This window comes from Peromyscus maniculatus, chromosome 3 (genome assembly GCF_049852395.1).
Source record: "Peromyscus maniculatus bairdii isolate BWxNUB_F1_BW_parent chromosome 3, HU_Pman_BW_mat_3.1, whole genome shotgun sequence".
Lineage (NCBI taxonomy): Eukaryota > Metazoa > Chordata > Mammalia > Rodentia > Cricetidae > Peromyscus > Peromyscus maniculatus.
In genome coordinates, this window is record NC_134854.1 from 106,534,952 (window position 1) to 106,554,493 (window position 19,542).

At 44.0% G+C, this 19,542-nt stretch overlaps 1 protein-coding gene and 1 pseudogene across 3 annotated transcripts in view; both read right to left on the reverse strand.

Moving 5' to 3' along the window:
• The window catches only part of Exoc6b (exocyst complex component 6B), a 491,948-nt gene that overhangs the window by 8,520 nt on the left and 463,886 nt on the right, over nucleotides 1–19,542 (reverse strand). The gene's annotated exons all lie outside the window — the stretch shown is intronic.
• On the reverse strand, nucleotides 1,498–1,945 carry LOC107403011 (protein kish-A pseudogene; annotated as a pseudogene).

A 19,542-nucleotide genomic window follows, 5' to 3' on the forward strand; every position in this document is an offset into this window, starting at 1 on the left:
GGTATGATTGAGCATTTCTTGGGTATATGCCCAGGAGTGGTATAGCTGGATCTTGGGGGAGATTGATTCCCAATTTTCTAAGAAAGCGCCATATTGATTTCCAAAGTGGTTGTACAAGCTTGCATTCCCACCAGCAGTGGAGGAGAGTTCCCCTAGTTCCACATCCTCTCCAGCATAAAGTGTCTTCAGTGTTTTTGATCTTAGCCACTCTGACAGGTGTAAGGTGGTATCTCAGAGTTGTCTTGATTTGCATTTCCCTGATGATTAGGGAAGTCGAGCAATTCCTTAAATGTCTTTCAGCCATTTGGAATTCCTATCCTGAGTGAGGTAACCCAGACTCAGAAAGACAAATATGGTATGTACTCACTCATAGGAAGATGCTAGATGTGGAACAAGGATGACTAGACTGCTACTCACATCACCAGTGAGGCTACCTGGAAAATGGGACCCCAAAAAAAGACACGGAGAAATGGACAAGATCTACATGAATAGCCTGGTCATGAGTGGGAACAATGAAGGGCGACAGTCGAGGGAAAGAGTGGGAGATCCTAGCTGGATCAAGAAAAGAGAGGGAGAACAAGGAATAGGAGACCATGGTAAAAGAAGACCACATGAGAAGGTGAGAAGGGGAGGAAGCAGAGAGCTAGGGAGGCCCACGAAGATCCACAAAGATACCCCCTCAAAAGACTGCTGGCAATGGTCGCGAGACGGCAGGAACTGACCTACTCTGGTGATGGGATGGCCAGACACCCAAATAGTGGTGCCATAAACCCCATCCAAGGACTGAGGAATCTGAAGGCAGACATCCACGGCTGGTCCCCTGGTGGAGCACTGGGAGTCTAATTAGTGAGTAAGAAGAGGATTTATATGAGCGAGAATTGTTGAAGCCAAGGTTGGATAAAGCACCGGGACAAATAACCAAATGAATGGAAGCACAGGATCTATGAACCAAAGGCTGAGGGGCCCCCAACTGGATCAGGCCACCTGAACGGGTGAGACAGTCAGTTGGCTTGATCTGTTTGGGAGGCAGCTGTGCATTGGTGCCAGGTCCTGGGCTCGTTGCATGAGTTGGCTGTTTGAATCCTGGGACTTATGCAGGGACACTTGGCTCGGTCTGGGAGGGGGGAATGGACCTGCCTGGACCGAGTCTACCAGGTCAACCCCGGTCCTCGGGGGAGACCTTGATCTGGAGGAGGTGGGAATGGGGGGTGGGCTGGGGGGAGGGGTGGGCGAGAGGGGGAGAACAGGGGTTTCTGTGGCTATTATGTTGAACTGAATGGTGTTATAAAATAATAATAAAAAAAAAAAAAAAAAAAGAACCTTACGAAAAGCAGTCCCGACACAACAGAATGATATTTGCAGAGTGTAATACTGGATTGAAAGAACTGAAGTTGATGGCTACAATCACATTCCCATGTATTAAACTGTTAATTATTTATATAGCTCGTTGGTCCAACAGCATAAAAATAGAGAACAGCACCTTGAAATTTATCTCATTCCATGTTCAGAGATAAAAGGGTTATCTTCCCATTATTTTCTGGAGGCAAGTCCTTGGTTACAAAGTCTGATGGCAATCACACACAGGTGTTTTCCAAAGCTACTGTATGAAGAGGATGCTGAAGGCCATCATTATACAGCATATGGTGACATAAGGACTCTTGCATTCACCAATTCAGGCACACTTTCAAAATATTCCCAACAGTCCATTTTTTTTCTGTCCAGTACGCTGGGTGCCAAGGATCAGATATAAGTACATGTACATATAAGCAGCAAGATTTCAGGCAGCAGACTTTGAAAATTGAAAATGGCAGACATAGTGAGGCTGCTGCTGGTCCAGCCATATCACCTTTCTGGGCTGGGGCTCCGTGGGTAATATTTAAACTCACACAAATACACTGCTCTTGATTAAATATTTTTCCTTATATAGAACATCTAGGGGAGACTCTTTGCTGATCCAGTTATCAATACTGTCTACAAACAATACCTTCCTTCCCTCTACTTTTATTCTGCTATTAGGGAGTGCTCTTCTTTCTCTCCTGCATGGGTTTCCTATTGGTATGGACTCCTCACTTTTTTTTAAATTATTAATTGATTTATTTATTTTACATCTCAACTGCAGCCTCCCTTCCCTCTTCTTCTCCCACTCCTTCCCCACTCCCCACTCCCCACATCCACACTCCAAACTTCCCATGGGCTTCAGCAAAGCACAGCATATCAAGCTGCAGTAAGACCAAGCACCTCCCTCTGTATTCAGGCTGAGCAAGGCAATCCACCCTGAGGACTGGGTTCCCAAGAGTCAGCCAAAGCACCAGGAACAGCCCTGCTCCCATTGCCAGGAATCTTACATATAGACCAAGCTATACAACTGTCACATATATGCAGAGGGCCTAGGTCAGTCCCATGCAGGCTCCCTGGTTGTTGGTTCAGACTCTGTGAGTTCCCATGAGCCAGGCTAGTGGTTTCTGTGGGTTTTCCTATGATGTTCCTGACCTGCCTGTTTCCAACAATCCCTCCTCCCTCTCCTTAGCAAGACTCCCCTAGCATGGAGCAATGTTTGGCTGTGGGTCTCTGAATCTGCCGCCACCAGTCAATGGATGAAGGCTCTCCGATGACAACTGGGGTAGTCACTAATGGGATCCTCACTTTCCCCCCCAAGATAGGGTTTCTCTGTGTAGCTTTGGCGCTTGTCCTGGAACTCGCTCTGTAGCCCAGGCTGGCCTCAAATTCATAGAGATCTGCCTGGCTCTGCCTCTGAGTGTTGGGATTAAAGGCGTGAGCCACCACCGCCTGGCCTGGGATCCCCACTTTTAATGGCTTATGCTATATATACTGTTTTGGAACTCAGACTGTCCCATCATTGGCAAGTAGTCCCTCCAAGTTGGGCACGTGTTCCTGTGTTATGACCTATAATATCTGGAGCACTTCAGACAGAGCTTTCTGGTACAAGAAGGAGTTGTATTAAACCAGCTCAGTGCTGCAATCAGCCATTATTTTTTGAGAAGATTCTTTTAGGGGGAATACTATGAAAAAAAGGGTTTTGGCACCAGGTGGGCTCTCTGCTACTGAAATATCTCTGTTTCCTGCTATTGGGAAGGCAACTTATGGGGACCTAAGATCTTCAACACATGACCTACTAATATGCATGTAGTAAAACCCCCGACACCCACAATACCAAGAGTCTCAACACTCTCACAGGTTCTCTTTTGTTTCCCTGGTGAGAACCCCAGCTTTCAACATCTTCATTTCACTGATCAACCTTACATCCGAAATGGACTCAGGATTGCTTGTATATACCACGAAAACAACAACCAACAAACTAAACGAGGCGACTGAAGATGGAGCTCAGGCCTTGTTTGCAGCTCCTCTCCTACCATCAAACACCACGCTCAAAAGTAACACGGGTAACTGGCCACGCTCTTCAGTTCGATGCAACTGGTTCAGTTTTGTTTTGTTTTTTAAATTAGGTTCTTCCCTCCCCTATCCTGGTTTGTTTCTAAATATTCACTGATTCTGTTTCTGAATTAGGGGCTCCCTGAAGCAAGGCCAAACCTTTTTTTTTTTTCTTTTTTCCCAAGACAGGGTTTCTCTGTGTAGCTTTGACTGTCCAGGAACTCACTATGTAAGCAAATTTCTTAAACTTTCAACTTAGACCTTGAACTAGACCAAACTACTACTACTACTACTACTACTACTACTACTACTACTACGACCTTGAACTAGACCAAACTACTACTCCTCCTCCTCCTCCTCCTCCTCCTCCTCCTCCTCCTCTCTTTTTTTTGTTTTGTTTTTTTCAAGACAGGGTTTCTCTATGTCGTTTTGGTGCCTGTCCTGGATCTTACTCTGTAGACCAGGCTGGCCTTGAACTCACAGAGATCCGCCTGCCTCTGCCTCCTGGGTGCTGGGATTAAAGGCGTGCGCCACCACCGCCTAGCTAGACCAAACTTTTTTTTTTTTTCTTAAAGACTTTTTTTTTTTGGATTTGGAGCTGAGAAAGACTGGAAAAATCCAAAGGAGTCATAGGCAAAACTTTTTTCCAAGCTTAGCTATATAGATAGAGAATAGACAGATTCTAACAGCAGGACAAATACAAAGTTTCAGGAAAGACCTTTGGAGTGAGACAGTATAAAGATGGGCCAAACTTACAATTTGTGTTTCCCAAAACTAACCTGCCAAGCGGACCAAGCCCGGGGTCCTTGCAGGTGGCAGGCACTAGGGAGAAGACTGTCTGAGGACAGAGGAAGATCCAACTAGAGGGATGCATCCATGCTGGGAGGGCCCCAGCCTTGGCTATCTGATTTCAGGGTCCCAAGGGAAGGTACCCATAAGTAGTGCAGAAGAGCCCAGAGGATTCTGGTCATGCCTGCACCAGCTCCACTGGGTAGCACTGGCCCAACCTCATGTTGCCAAAACCTCCTCTTTCTAGCATGGTGCAAAGATTCCACAGAGAATCAAGAAAGGCAGGAGCAAAGGACACCTTGACAGGAGCCACACCCTGCTTCCCATAGACTTGATTTGTTGACAAGTTTCCTCTTGAACAGGCTCAGTGGTTCCTGTAGAAACTACTCTGAAAGCAGGAATGTCCTCGAGGTAAAAGGAAAACTTGAGTGTAAACCTTATATACAGCCAAAAGAATTCTTTGTGCTAAACAGGATAGAGTACAAGACAATAATGATAGCATGTCTCTCTGAGAAACTTACATAATCCCCCCAAATTCTAAATATGCTGTCTTCTGTAAGTACAGTTTCCTTACATAAGGGAACAGGAACATGAGAACACTAGACAGGAGTCCCTTGCTCGCTGACAGTCTGACAGGATAAAATTCACCACATCATCATAAGACGTTTTTCATAATATACAACCAGCAGGTACTTTTTAGGAGGCATCAGGGCATAGCAAGAACAAATGCAGGCTCAGGGTCCCCCAACTGAGAGTGTGATCACAGATAAAGCTTCTATCAACAGCTGAGGGCAAGCCAAGATAAAGACTGTAGAGAAACTGCTGAATAGCAGACCCAACCATGACCCATCTGTGTTTATTGCCAGGATTTCCCTTGACCCCACGCCCTTAGCCATGTAATTCAAAGAACAGCTTTGGCTTGCCTCCTCCATGACCTCAGAAATGTTTCCTGATACAGACATCTGGGCAAATGTCAGAAGAGGAACGAAGAACTTTAACAAACACAGTACCAACAATGTAGCAGGTATTCCTGGGTACTGCACAGGGAAGATAGTGAGATGCCATGTCCAGTCTTGAACTGAAGTGGTAAATGAACATATGTAGAGTGATGGACACTAAAATACTTTAAGAGGACGACATAGTTCACAAGAAAGGCTTATAGACCCAGGGCAGGCAGGTGGGGACTGGCAGGGGTGAGGTGGGGGTGCCAGGCAAGGAAGCTGACAAGGCAGTCTCTAAGGAGTACTTTGGATAAAATAACTAGGAGAAAGGAAGCAAGGGACAAATGGCCTTGAGTTGCTAAGGGCACTGAATTCCACCTAGAAGCCTCTCTACTTGTTTTACAAGGATGCTCCCCGATATTTTCTAAGGTAGAAGATGGAAAACTATAATCACCACCTATTTTTTTTAAATAAAGTTTTATTAGAACAGAGCTGTGTTCATTGGCTAACATATCTATGGCTGCTTTTATGTAGTATTAGCTGAGGCCAGTAGCTATAAAAAATACTACCACATGCCAGGAAAGCCTAAAGCTGTACTCTTGGACTTTTCAGAGAAGTCTAGCTTTAGATCTAGGTCAAGAAGGGTAGTGTGTGTGTGTGTGTGTGTGTGTGTGTGTGTGTGTGTGTGTGTGTGTGTGAAGATGTGAGCTTTCTCATATCTATTAAATTAAAGAAAGGAAGGCAAGAAGTCAAGGTTCTCAATCACAAGGGGGTAATAAGAACTTCATTATTGTAACAACTGGCACCAGAATTCCTTTAGGAGAGAGAAGTGTTTGGGGAGAAGTGCCTGAGTGAGCCCCTCAAGATACAGAGGCATCTGCAGATAAAGAGGGAGAAATTTGTGACACTGGTTAAGAGGCAGGCCTGGAAGAAGGGCAATTTAACTAACATGTGAGAAGGGTTAAGAAGAAAATCTCTAAAGGTTCTATGGCCTGGACAACTCTGGAGACTAGGATACTGAATAAGGAGTTTTTTCAACGCTGTTGCTGTCTAGTTTAGACAGATCTCTGGTTCCAGATGCTCGAGTGAAGGCTGGCAGGCTGGCTCTCCCCTCTCCCCTGCCTCTCTCTGTGTGTCTCAAAGCACAACTAGAGAGCTGCAAGCTTCCTGCACAGACAGAAGCCCAGGAGGCACGGAGATGGACAATACACAGGGGCTCACAGCAATTCAGAGGAGGCCTCTGGATTTTCCACAGGTGACAAAACTGGGACTGGAGAAGCCTCCTGGGCTCTCTGGATCTCTACCCGAACCTTGCAACAATGGCCATGCTGCAAGCTGGGTCATGGAGCTTCCAGGAGGGTCTGGTCCCCTTTTCCCTTGCAGGGAAAGAGGGAAGGGAAAAGGTGAGTCATGGGTGTGTGGCTGGTTCCTTGCTGTTCTTATAGCCCCACTACTTGGATGTAGGCATCATGAAACTCTGTTTCAGTGGGCAACTGAGAAACAGTAGTTTCTTCTTAAAGAAAACATTACCTTCAGAAACATTTATTTACTTCAATAATACATGTTTCTAGATTGCCTATCTAAGACTTTCACTCCTAAGGTTGTATTGGCAGAGCAAGGGAGAGGTAGATAGGTCGAAGGTGCCCCCACAGTCATCTCAAGCTGGGGTCTGAAGGAGCTTCTGGAGTGGGGACACAGTCCCAAACCTCTTTCCAATCATGCTGCCCTGTGGTCATATCTTACTAACCACGGCATCTTGCTGAGGGGACAGAGGCAGGACCTTGACTGGTGCTGACTAAGTTGCCCCTTTTAGGGGTGGGGAGACAGCAGGTGAGAAGTTGGGGTAGAAATTTTGCCACAGATGTAGTAGGAGAAGGGGACTGTAGCCTTGGATTTTTTTTTTTCTTCCAGTATCCTATTGTTTGGGTTAGGGACTATATTACTGAGTTGTTAACATTCTCAGGTCAAAACAACTGGGTTTAGGAGCATCTCTGCAAAGAGACCATAGATGGAAGGTAATATCAAAAATACAAGTATAAGCAAACATCAAAACAATGGCAGAACGCAACAGCTCTAACCACAGGACAAGCTCTGTTTCATCCACTTTAGAAAGTAAAATCCGTGATACATCTATCAGACACGATAAATAGCCCTTAAGATTAAAATGATTAGAAAAGATACTTGAAATATGATTTATATACAGAGATGTAAATGATAAATTTTTCTTAGCCTATATACATAATATGCACCTTGAAATATTAATTGGTTAGTATGTATATGCAAACATATGTGAACATACCACACACACACACACACACACACACACACACACACACACACACACGCCTCTAAAGACAATGATAATGTTTGTAGAGATAAGTTTCTGTCCTACCTGGTCCCACAGCCATTCAGTCCCAAATAAACACACAGAGGCTTATATTAATTATAAACTGTTTGGCCTATTGCCCAGGCTTATAACTAACTAGCTCTTATGTTTAAATTAACCAGTAATTCTTGTCTATGTTTAGCCACATGGCTTGGTACCTTTTTTCAGTCCAACATTCTCATCTTACTTCTCTGCATCTGGCTTGCACATTGTCTCTGCCTTTTCTCTTCCCAGCCTTCTCCTAGTCTGGTCACCCTACCTACACCTCCTGCCTGGCTACTGACCAATCAGCGTTTTATTAAACCAATAGGAGTGACAAGTCTTTACAGTGTAAAAGAGCATTATCACACAGCAAATGTTCCATGTCAAACTGCAGTGGGGAGAAAGGTGTGGATTGAAATATCTTTTTGTATCTATTCATATATAATTATAGTTGATTAATAAATTGTTACTAACATAAATATGTATTACAGGTGAGTCTTCAAAATTTATCTTACCAATAGTGGTGCTCAATGAAAAGTTTGGAGGAACTGTCTAGAATATGCAGGGAAAACTATCATAACCAAGTGTGTTGGAGTATACCTGTAATCCCAACACTTTGGAGGCTGAGAAAGGGAGATCATGAGTTCATGTCTACTATGGGCTACACAGTAAGTTAGAGTCATCTTGGGTTACTCTATGATTCTTTCTCAAGAAACAAAACAACCAAGAAAACTATTACAAAGTCATAATGAATGGCTTTGGTCCTTGTGGTGGTTTCTCCCACACGCCCATAGGAAGTGGCCCTATTAGGAGGTGTGGCCTTGTTGGAGGAAGTGTGTCACTGCAAGGTGGAGAGGAAGGGGGTTGAAGGGATGAGCTTTGAGGTTGTGGAAGCTTAAGCCAAGTGTAGTGGCTCACTTTCTCTTCCTGTTGCCTGTAGCTATAGATCCAGATGTAGAACTCTTGGCTCCTTCTCCAGCACTACGTCTGCCTATGTGCTGCCATGCTTCCTGACATGATGACAATGGACTAAACTGTAAGCCGGCCCCAATTAAATGTTTTCCTTTATAAGAATTGCTGTGGTCATGGTGTCTCTTCACAGCAATAAAACCCTAAGATAGTCTTTCTCTTAGATGTGTAAATGAAGAAACAGTTGTAGACCTTCTGTAGGTCATAATTACAATCACAGCCCAGGCACTTTCTATAGGTCTAAGAAAGCATGTTTAACTAAAAGATGGTAAAGTAGGGAGTGCTCTTACGCCCTGGGTAAGCCGAGAATAAGCTAGAATATTAGTAGCCTAGGAATAATTGAGTCTGGCCAGAAGGCTTAGTGATTGCTAACTTCTTCACCCCTTTGTTTACTCATGTGAGTAGGTATAGATGAATAAAATTAATTTGGAATTCCACTGCCAAAATGTGGAACTAATCAATAGATTGATTAAAGAACCAAAGATGTTCTTTGTCTCTACTCTCTGAAAACTCCAGTGTAATAAGGAATCTGCTCCTCACACCTGCAGTATATCAGTACTACTTCCTGGGAAGGCTGGAGTTTTATCCTTATGGAGTTGAGACATTTTCTGTTTTTCCTTTCAAAAAAATTTCTCCTCCTTTTAATTTTAGCTACTAATTATATTTTAGTGGAAACAGGTAATGAAACAATTTGCTAAAAAGTTCTAACTAGCCCAGCATCTGCCACTGAGAGTCAAAGGAGAGTCCCAGACATAAAGTCTTGTACGTTAAATCCCAGTGAGGAAAGATAAGAACTCAAAAGATTGATAGTTCCACTCTGTTGGATCAACAGGAAGAAAATATAGGGAATTTTAAGAAAACTGACTAATAGAGGCCAATGAGCAAAAGTAGGAGGAGCAGAGACCTGATAATGGGAACCTCTACCACATGACACATGTTAGGCTTTGTATCTTGCTTATTTATGTGATTTGATGCCAAGAAAAAGCCAATAGTCTAATAGTAAGTATCACTGTCATTTAACAGAAATTAAACCCATGAAGGATTGAACATGGATTGATGAGCTAGGTCGATGGCTCAGTGGGTAAAAAAACTTGCCATACAAATATGAGTTTGTATCCTTACAACTCTGCTTAAAAGCTGGGTACAGTAGCATAATCCCAATATACCTGCTGTGAGGTAGGAGGTGGAGACAGGAGAATATCTAGAAACTCATGGGTTGGATAAGTTGGTTCACATTAATGTCCAAACAAGGTGAAAGGTGAGAACTGATACCCAAAGTTGTCCTCTGTCCTGCACACAACTGCTAGGGTATGCATGCTATCTTAGTTACTTTCTGTTGTTGTGCTAAGATAATGTGACTAGGGAAACTTACAGAAGAAAGAATTTATTGGGGTTTAGAGTTCAGAGAGTGAATCTATGACCATCATGGTGGGGAGCAATGCAGTGGCAGGCAGACAAGGTGCTCGAGCAGTAACTGAGAGCTTACATCCTGATCCACAAGCACAAGGCAGAAAGGGAGAGTAAGCTAACTGGATTTTGATCTCAAAGTCCAGCCCCAGTGTTATACCTTCTCCAATAAGGCCACACCTCCTAATCCTTTCCAAACAGTTCTACTTACTGGGGTCTGAGTATTTAAATATATGAGGCTATGGGGGCAACTTCTGGCTCAAGCCACCACATATGCCTCTGTACACACACATGGGCACACGCGCGAACACACACACATGTACACACACATACACAAACATACATGCACACACATACACATCACATGCACACATCATTCATGCTCCATGCACACACAGACACAGAGACATACACACAGACAGACAAGACACACACACACACACACACACACACACACACACACGAAGCATCTTTAATAAATGGACTCAACTTGAGATAGCATTATTCCCGAAGCCTGTTCTTTCCCCCTTCACCCCTTTTGGGGCTCTGGCAGAAGCCAAATGATATCATGTAGAGGGAATTCCCCAGTGTACATAGGAGCAACACTTCAGGCTGAGGAGGTACTTAGTTCAGACTATGGAGAGTGCAGATTCCATGTTTGGGGAATAGAAGCAGTGTACTAAATAAGATAAACTTTTCAGAGGCATAAAGATAGCTCAAGCTGAACATTTTCAGGCAGGAAGATGTGAGGCAATGAATGTCTGGCCTAGGATGGCAGCACAAGGAAAGAGAAGAATGGATGACTACTATCTCAGATCTAACCGAAAGGTTTCAAAGGTAAACAAATGTGAGAATGGGACAGGGAAGACAAAAAGGATGTACACAGCAGGAGTTAGAGTCCAGTCTGCGACATAAATGAAGGAGGCAGCTACAGTACAGCTGTAAACAGTGGAGCTGTAGAAAACTATAGAGTTCTTAACTCACAAAAGGCTTCAAACTCAGATGTTATAAAGACACTGGGCCTGCCACTTCTTGGGCCACCAGTCTGAAACATCTATATAGTTCTCAAATCTCAATGGGAAACAAAGTAGACCAAAAAGGAGACTGTATCAAGACCATCAGCTGTCTTCCCACCTACCCACCTGCTGGGATGTTGGTCCAGTCCTACAAAGGGTAAACAAGGCTCATGTGAGGAGAATATTGACTCTAAGCCAATGTTGAAGGGCTGTTAGAACACCAGTATGAATTCAACCAAAGGCTTCAGAACAGACCGAGTGGGCCGCTGTCCCAGAATAGTTAGTGGGGCTCCCTACACTGCTACCCATCCATGTTGGCAGGGTCCATTCGGTACAGGATTTCTCAGGCTATGTTCAGTCAAACCATCAGTAGGGAGAGAAGGTTCTACCTGTCTACTGAGATCCTACCAAGTGTTGGTGCAGTGACACATACTTAGATAATTTTGTGAGTCTTGGCACAATTCTGTGACAGTTTGCAGTGATCCATTTTATAGATGTCATTAAGAGAGTTAAGTAACCTGCCCAAGGTCATTAATTTAGTAAATAGAGGGCTTTAGCTTTAATTTAAACGTTTCTAACTCCAAAGTGACACCCTTCTATAATGCAATTTACGTCTGGAAGGAAAAAGAGAACAAGGGCTCAAGTTCCTCCCTGTCTCATAACTGTTCTAATTCCAGAGAAGTAGACAGCTCATACCTGAGCTCTTTCATGTTCATCTTTTGCTTCAGATATGGCTAGCACTTAGTATAACTCATCAGTTAACAACAAAGCAATCAGATGGCTATACATATTAGCCAGGGAAGTCTGTATTTAAGTCTTGAGATAAGCAGGCTTCTAGGATGTGCTAAGAGCTGGACAAGACACCAGTCTATGGGGGCAACTTCTGGTTCAAGCCACCACATATGCTTCTGTATGCACACACACACACACCACATGCACACATCATGCCCAGTCTCTGCAAGAGCTGGAACTTGAGAGGTGCCAAGGGCAGAGCAGATAGATACCCAGTGAACCCCCAGAAAGTAATGGAAGTCATTGAGGGGACCACATATGGAGAGTGTTGCTACAGGGGGTAGGGTGAGTTTACATTGCAGAACCAAGAATGCTTCCTCAAACCGACTAAACTGGCAGCACAGTACCTCTTAGTACCTGAGGACAACCTCCACCCCTCACTTCACATGTTCTCATGACAACTTGACATCTGCTATGCATTCTTATGCCATGTATACACACACACACACACACACACACACACCACACACACACTGTGAGTAACTTTCTGCAACTTACCTTTTTTTGTCATCACTTTTTCTATTAATTAAATTTACTCATTTATTTTACATCCCAACTGACTGAAGTTTCTCTTCCCTCCCCCACCCCCAATCCACTCCTCTTCTGTTTCTGTTCAGAAAGGGACAGGCCTCCCATGGCTATCAACAAAGCATGGCATATCATAAGGCCGGGCAAGGCAACCTAGTATGGGGAATAGGTTACCAAAAGTGAGCCAAAGCATTAGGGACAGGCCCTGCTCGCATTGCCAGGAGTCCCACAAATAGACAAAGCTACATAACTGTCACACATATGTACAGGGACTAGGTCTGTCCCATGTAGGCTCTCCAGCTGTCAGTCCAGTTCTGTGAGCTCCTATCAGCCCAAGTTACGCAACTTACCTTTTTATCCATTCTTATATCTTATCTATATTGTTCAGTCCAAATCTGTTTATTCATTTGAACTGTTAAATACTACTTTCCAATGTGTAAGAATATAAAAACATACTACAATATGCTTCTTAGTTGTTTCTGGTGGAGAGTTACCCGAGTGTGTTTTGAATGGGAAGGGGATGTAATTAATGTCTGCTGGTACTCAGGGCAGACAGCAGGCTAAGTGAGTGTGGTGAGAAAGGACTGTTATCCAGTCTTTACCACACACTGAATGTATGATGTAAAAATGTCAGGTCTGTGTTATGAACACAGTTCCTGAACCTGATTCACAGCAAGTGACACAGAGAAAAGGCAGCTATCAGTGCAGACGTAGACACTAGGGAGTTGACTGAAAGGGCCCTTCTATCCTTGGAAGAGAACACACAGAAAGACACACTAAAGAAACAGTGGCGAAGCCTGTGTGAGCAGAATGAGGATGAACACAAAGCGTCTCTCCTCTGAAGTAGGAAGTGAGAGTTACAGTCCCACTTGAGAATCCTTTGGACTAGACCAGTCTTCAAAGGCTTTCCTAAGGAATGCAAGCAGACCTGGGGTGACAGGATAAGCTCTGCTTTCAGAGCTACCTTCTTTGACTATATCACCTCTGAAATTCTCCAAAAAGTAACAGCGCCTGTTAGCCAGCAACTAAGCTGGATGGGTAGGAGAAGTCAGGAGGAAAAAGAAACCTTGGAGTGGGAGAGCTTTAAATCACTTGTTTTCAGAAGTTTGCAGAGGGAGTGATCTCTCCCTTAGTCTACATACATGAACTGAACCTATCTTCTTATGTGGCTGGAGCAGTGAGTAAAAACTCTTTGAAGGTATGGGGGTCTTGATCCAGCATTTTATCTGCGTGTTTATCATCTCCTCATTACAGCATGGCCTGCTGTGGGGGTCCAGAAATTCATTGGGGGTTTCTGATTCATAAATTAGATGAATTTTTGTTACCCCCTTCATCAAATTAGGATCTGAAAAGAGGTATGGTAAGTGAAAGCACACTTAAAAGTCACTTTGCTATTACAGTTGTCAGCATGGCCACCACAGAGGTGTCATTATTAATCAAAGGTTCCACTGCCCTTTGTGAACTTCACAGGAACAGAAACCTTTTTGACTTTTGCTTCAATGTAACAGCTAACCAAGGCCCTGGCTCTCACCCAAGTTCCAACTCCCTTTTCCCATCCTGTCCATGTCCTGTGGACCAGAGCCATCTGGACACTTTCCACATTAGCATTTGTCACATGACTTGTTCCTGGGAACTAAGTGCCATCAAGGAAGGATCTTAGCAAGTGCCTGGCCATCAGTATAGGGTTTCTAAGAGATTACCTACAGTTTAGACAGTAAAAGGATGAGCAGTCTATACTTTTACCTGTGATGTCTTTCTCCATGTCTACAAGAAAATCACCATTAAGTACAGACCAAGGTGATACTGGAAATGACCACCTTTTTCTAGCTAGTCCCCTTGTCTAGTCCTTTCCATATTGTGACATGCCTTCTTCTTGACTTGAAGATGCCATCCTCAGCTAAACTTCTGCATTACCTTTTCAACTCCTGTCCCCCCATGGTTCACAACACTGAGTTGGGGACAGAGGGTGTTCAGGTGGTCAGGAAGCTTTCAGGTATGGTGAAAAGCCATTCTGGGGCCATCTCTGTCACTCTGCTGAAGTGCTGCAATCAGCTCAGGCCCCTGATGTTTTCTCACTCATGTGCTCTAGGGCCGGTTACTAACCTCTCTTTAAAGTGGAAACCACTGGGCTTGGTGAAGTGCTCTGTAGAGCCTGGCATCTAGGGAAGCTTAGACTGCATCAGCCAAGATGACAGTACAGAGAGTGAAGACGGCAGACATTCCTGTTCACACACACCCCCCACACCGAATTCATGCTTTTCTGATTCAGAAAGACTTCTTTTTCTTTCTCCTGTCCAGATCCTTCACACTTTGAAGAGATCTTGAAAAACCTTCTTCCAGTCTCTGGTACCCGTTTCACTTGCTGGTACCATAGCTTATCTGAAATTACCTGTTACTTCTTTGGTCTGGTCTCCTTGAGAAGATTATAAACACCTCATATCAGTACATTTTTCTCAGCTCCTGCCTGTATACAGGTCTAGACCCATGGTAGTTTAAGGCAGTGTATATCTATGTGTATGTGTGTCCTACTTTCTGATCCCAGAGAGGTACCAAGCATAATTCCAAAGGGATCTCACAGCTAACGGGTGTGCCCTTTTGGATGCTGAGTACTTTAAACTTCTTTTATCACCTGCAACAGCCAATGATGAAAGCCTGTACTCTGAGCAAGGAGTTCTAGAGGCCAACTCAAGATTAATACTTGCTGTGCAGGCTAGTCTTATGTCAACTTGATGCAGGCTGGAGTTATCTGAAAGAAGGGAACTTCAATTGAGAAAATGCCTCCATAAGATCCACTGTAGGGCATTTTCCTAATTAGTGAATCATGGGGAAGGGCCCAGGCCATTGTGGGTGGTTCTATCACTTGACTGGTGGTCCTAGGTTCTATAAAAAAACAACAACAACAACAGTCTGAGCAAGTCATGATGAGCAAACCAGTAAGCAGCACCTACCCACTCCCACCCATGGCCTCTGCATCATTTCCTGCCTCCAAGTTCCTGTCCTGTTTGAGTTCGTATCCTGACTTCCTTTGATAACAGACTGATTATAATGTGTCCAATAAGCCAAATAAATCCTTTCCTCTCTAACTTGCTTTTGGTCATAGTGTTTCATCACAGCAATAGAAACTCTAATTAATGCACTTGCTCAGGACAATATGCTAAACAATAATCTAGTCCATATCTGGGAGCACCTATTACATATCCAACTGCAAGAAGTTAGGCCTGAGGTATAGCAGAAAGTTCCTTACGTAGATTAGTTCTGGCCTAGCAGGTCTAGACTTCTAGGCACAGGGTTTATGATAAATGAGAGTTGTCTACAAGCCTATTTTTTTTCCCCTGTAAGATACCCAGGGTCAGCTACTGCACACCCCTAACCCTGAGTATTAAACACTGTTTCTATATATTTTTATTTAGAATTCTCTTGGCCAAGTGGTATGTCTGAATTGGGCTGAAAACTATAGCACAGCCCTATAATAAAGGCAATGTCATACATGACTCTATGCAGACACTGTCCTCAATTCTTTCTGATGCCAGCAAAGCCCCTATCCATCCTTTTGTTTTAGTTATATCACAGATACTTCCACTGCTCAGCTGTGAGCAAATTGAAGGAGTGTCCATTTTTGTCTTTGAGTGTTAGCTCTGTGGTAGGGAGTGAAGGAGTTCAGTGAAGGCGGCGATGGATGTGGGACTGAGAGCACCCCAGGAGGTTAGTGTCCTGGTCTAGCTCTGAGTGCCTGGCAGCAAACATCTTTCACCTCCAGGGCTACCCCTGGTTTCCCCAGGCTAAATTCCAGGATCTGGCTCAAGAGGCGCTGGTCTCCAATCTCTGGTAGTGCTTCTTCATCTCTAACAGGCAAAGAATGGGTGGAAAGGCTCAGTCACAGGAGATTGGACTGTTTACAGTTGGCCAGGCCAAGATTAGTGTGAGCACAACATATGCCAGGTTCATTGGAAGTTACATTTTCCTTTTGTTTACACATTGTAGAGGAGACCAGAAGGGAAAAGCAGGTGACCTCCTGTTAACCTCGCTGTCTGCTGGAGGCTGCTGCCCTCACCTCTGAATGAACTTTCAGATTATCTCACACAAGATTCACCTTGCGCTGAACTTGTACGCCTGCACTGAAGGCCCCAGTCACGTAGCTGTGATTAAACATTACAGAGTGGCCATAAATTTACAGAAGTATTATTGTGGCTTGCTTTCCTTTCTTCTTTGGGAGAGGAAGAGAGCAATGGGTTTGGATCAGTGGGGGAGTTAATAAAAAGGAAGTTCATAGTCAAACAAGCAGTTCCTTTGCAGTCCTGAACAAAGAGGAAAACAAGCCATAGGTGTCCCAGAAAGAAAGGGAGACATCTGGCCATGGGAGAAACCAGAGCTGTAGGGGCTACAGAGCCCCACTCGTGGCAGTGGAGTTGTGGGGCTCCAGGTCCTGTTTCTAGATAACCTCAAAAATCACAAGTGACCCACAAACTAGTCTGTCCTGAAGGGACCCTTGAGAGAGGGAGGGATATTTTCTCTTGGGCTTGCTACATGGTTTAGGCAAGTGACAGGGAGCAGGTGAGGGAGAGGGGGCTGCAGGAAAACACAGTTGGTTTTTTTCTTTAAGCTGCTATGAAAGATGAGGAAGCCCAACATCTGGGGCATTTCATCACAGACGGGACAAAGACTAGACCATGTTCTAGAAGAAACACCCAAAGCTGACCGGATGACCTAAGAACACTTATTTTAGTGATTCACTGTTTTATGCTTAAAGTAGGAAAAAAATGGTATCTCACTGAAAGTTTGCTCAACTCCCTAGGATTCCAAAGCCAAGAGACGCCTACAACAGGCCTGTGTTGCCCACGAAACAACGAGACTTCTATCATCAGAAAAGGCAAGGGAATACTCTATTTGTTTCAAAAGAATTGTAAAAAGTGGTCAGGAAGCCCAGACTGAGGTGACAGGTACTGGCCAGCAAAGCCACCTTTGGAATCAGCTGTCCTGTCTCTGGTTACTTACATGGCAGTGACAGGGTGCTAAAGAAACTCATTGTTTCTACAGCTGGCGAAGCAGTGTCCATTAGAGCAGCAAAGCCCAGACAGGGTCTGTCCACATGAGGAAGGCAGCCAATGGCTTAGCCTAGTGTTGTCTCTCAGCAAGACCTATCGCTGCTGGGAAGATCTGCCAGGAGTTAGACACCGGCCTTGGAAGTGCTCAGGTACTGTCTGATGTACAGAGCTGTGGCACGCAGTGACATGGCCATGGTGTCAGGGGCTGTTCAAGTGATAGATTTAAGTTGAGTGCAGAAGTTCTGAGGTCAAGCTCTGTTCTGAGGAATCTGCACAGGTGGAGGCAGGGATGTGGGAATCATGGAGAGGCTGAGAGTACGCAGGATACTGCAATGAGGGAACAGTCTGAAGTCAGGCAAATAATCACACAGATACATTGGTACCAGTCAGGGGCAAGGAGACAGGCTTTGTAAAGTAGCTAGATACTAGCAGGCACATACACACACAAGGAGGAAACATCATCTGATGCCAAAGAGAGCTAGGAAATAAGACTAGACTTTGGGTGGGAACATGGAAGAAAGAGCCCAACAAAACTGGTTTGTTGAGAGCCAAAGTGGACCAGGTACTACATCACTACTGTATAGCACAGTGTATTAGTAGCACAGCTACACTCATCTAATCCTGAGACAGACATTGTCATTGTGTCTGTCTATACATAAGGTAGCCGAGCATCAGCAATTTAAGCAAATGCTCACAATCACACTGCTAGTAAGCAGAAGTTAGAATTTGACTCCAGGTACATTTGATTTGATGCATATGTAAATCTAGGAGTAGAATTATACAAACAGAATTAAGGATGCACAAGAGTTCATGTCAGCCAGACTGAGCAAATTTCCCCATTGTTCTTTAGCACCAGCTTAAGGCCTCACCTCCTCTAGGAATCCAGGAACCTCAATCTCAGTGTCTTGAACTCCATTTGTATTTATTGTTTATGTGCACAGGAAGTGCTGTTCTATAGGTTTCCACTCCTCTGTCCCTCACAACTGAACAGCTGATGATGCCAGTAAGCCAGATGTTCATATGGAGAGAAACCTGAGTGTTTTACGTTTGTAGCTCCCAGAATAAATGTCAGTTCCTTGAGGGCCATGGCCCATACTGTGGGACCTCAATATATTGTGTCCAAATCCCTAAAAACTAACAAAAAGCTCTTGATACTTTACTGAATTTGTGGAGTTTTTCCTTTTACTAAAATTATTAGTTTTCTTGTGTACTTCTATAAAAAAAGTATGTGCTTTAAATTAGAAAACATTTTTGATACAGAAGCATGATGGGAAATGATAACTCATAATCTTTGCATATATAGTAATATTTTAATTTATATTATATGATATATAAATATATATGATATATACATATATATCACATATCATATATACACACACACGCACACACACATATATATATATATATATATATATATATATATATATATATATATATATACCAACAACTTCATGTCTAGCTTTGAAGAATTTTTTTCTTACCCAAAATAGAGTAAATCATACATGCTGTCAAAAGCTGATTCCTTGAATATAACATAGATGCCTTTTACAGGCAGGTAGGTAATACAGCCTGGGTCCCTTTCACAGGCAGATAATGCAGCATGGGTGCCTTTCACATACAGACTTCTGGCTTCACTTCATGCATGTACACACATAAACACACAACAAATACACACCACAGGAGCAGAAGAAATGACAGTATAGCACAGTGGGTAAATAACTCTGATCTAGACAGCCTGAGGTAGATTCCTGACTTGTTCACTAATTAACTTCGTGACTTTGGGCAAGTTATTTACTCCTTCCTTCTTCCTTCCTTTCTTCCTTTCTTTCTTCCTTCCTTCCTTCCTTCCTTCCTTCCTTCCTTCCTTCCTTCCTTCCTTCCTTCCTTCCTTCCTTCCTTCCTCCCTCCCTCCCTCCCTCCCTCCCTCCCTCCCTCCTCCCTCCCTCCCTTCCTCCCTCCCTCCCTTCCTCCCTCCCTCCCTCCTTCCTTCCTTGTGAGACAGGGTTTCTCTGGGTTACAGCACTGCCTGCTGAGGGCTGGGATCAAGGCATGGGTCACACTCGTCTCCATCCCCTCCCTCTCTGGACTTCAGTCTCCTGAGTGTGGTGACAACACCCCAGCAATGCATCTGACTTTCCTGTGATCAGCTTCACTGTCTACAGGATGGGGACAACACACCTATCAGGAGGTTGTGGTGCAGACTGAGTACTCATGCAAGTACTCAGAGCAGTGGATTTCACACAGCTATGCTGGACCAATGCCAGCAAAAGTGAAGACTAATAATAGTGATACATTAC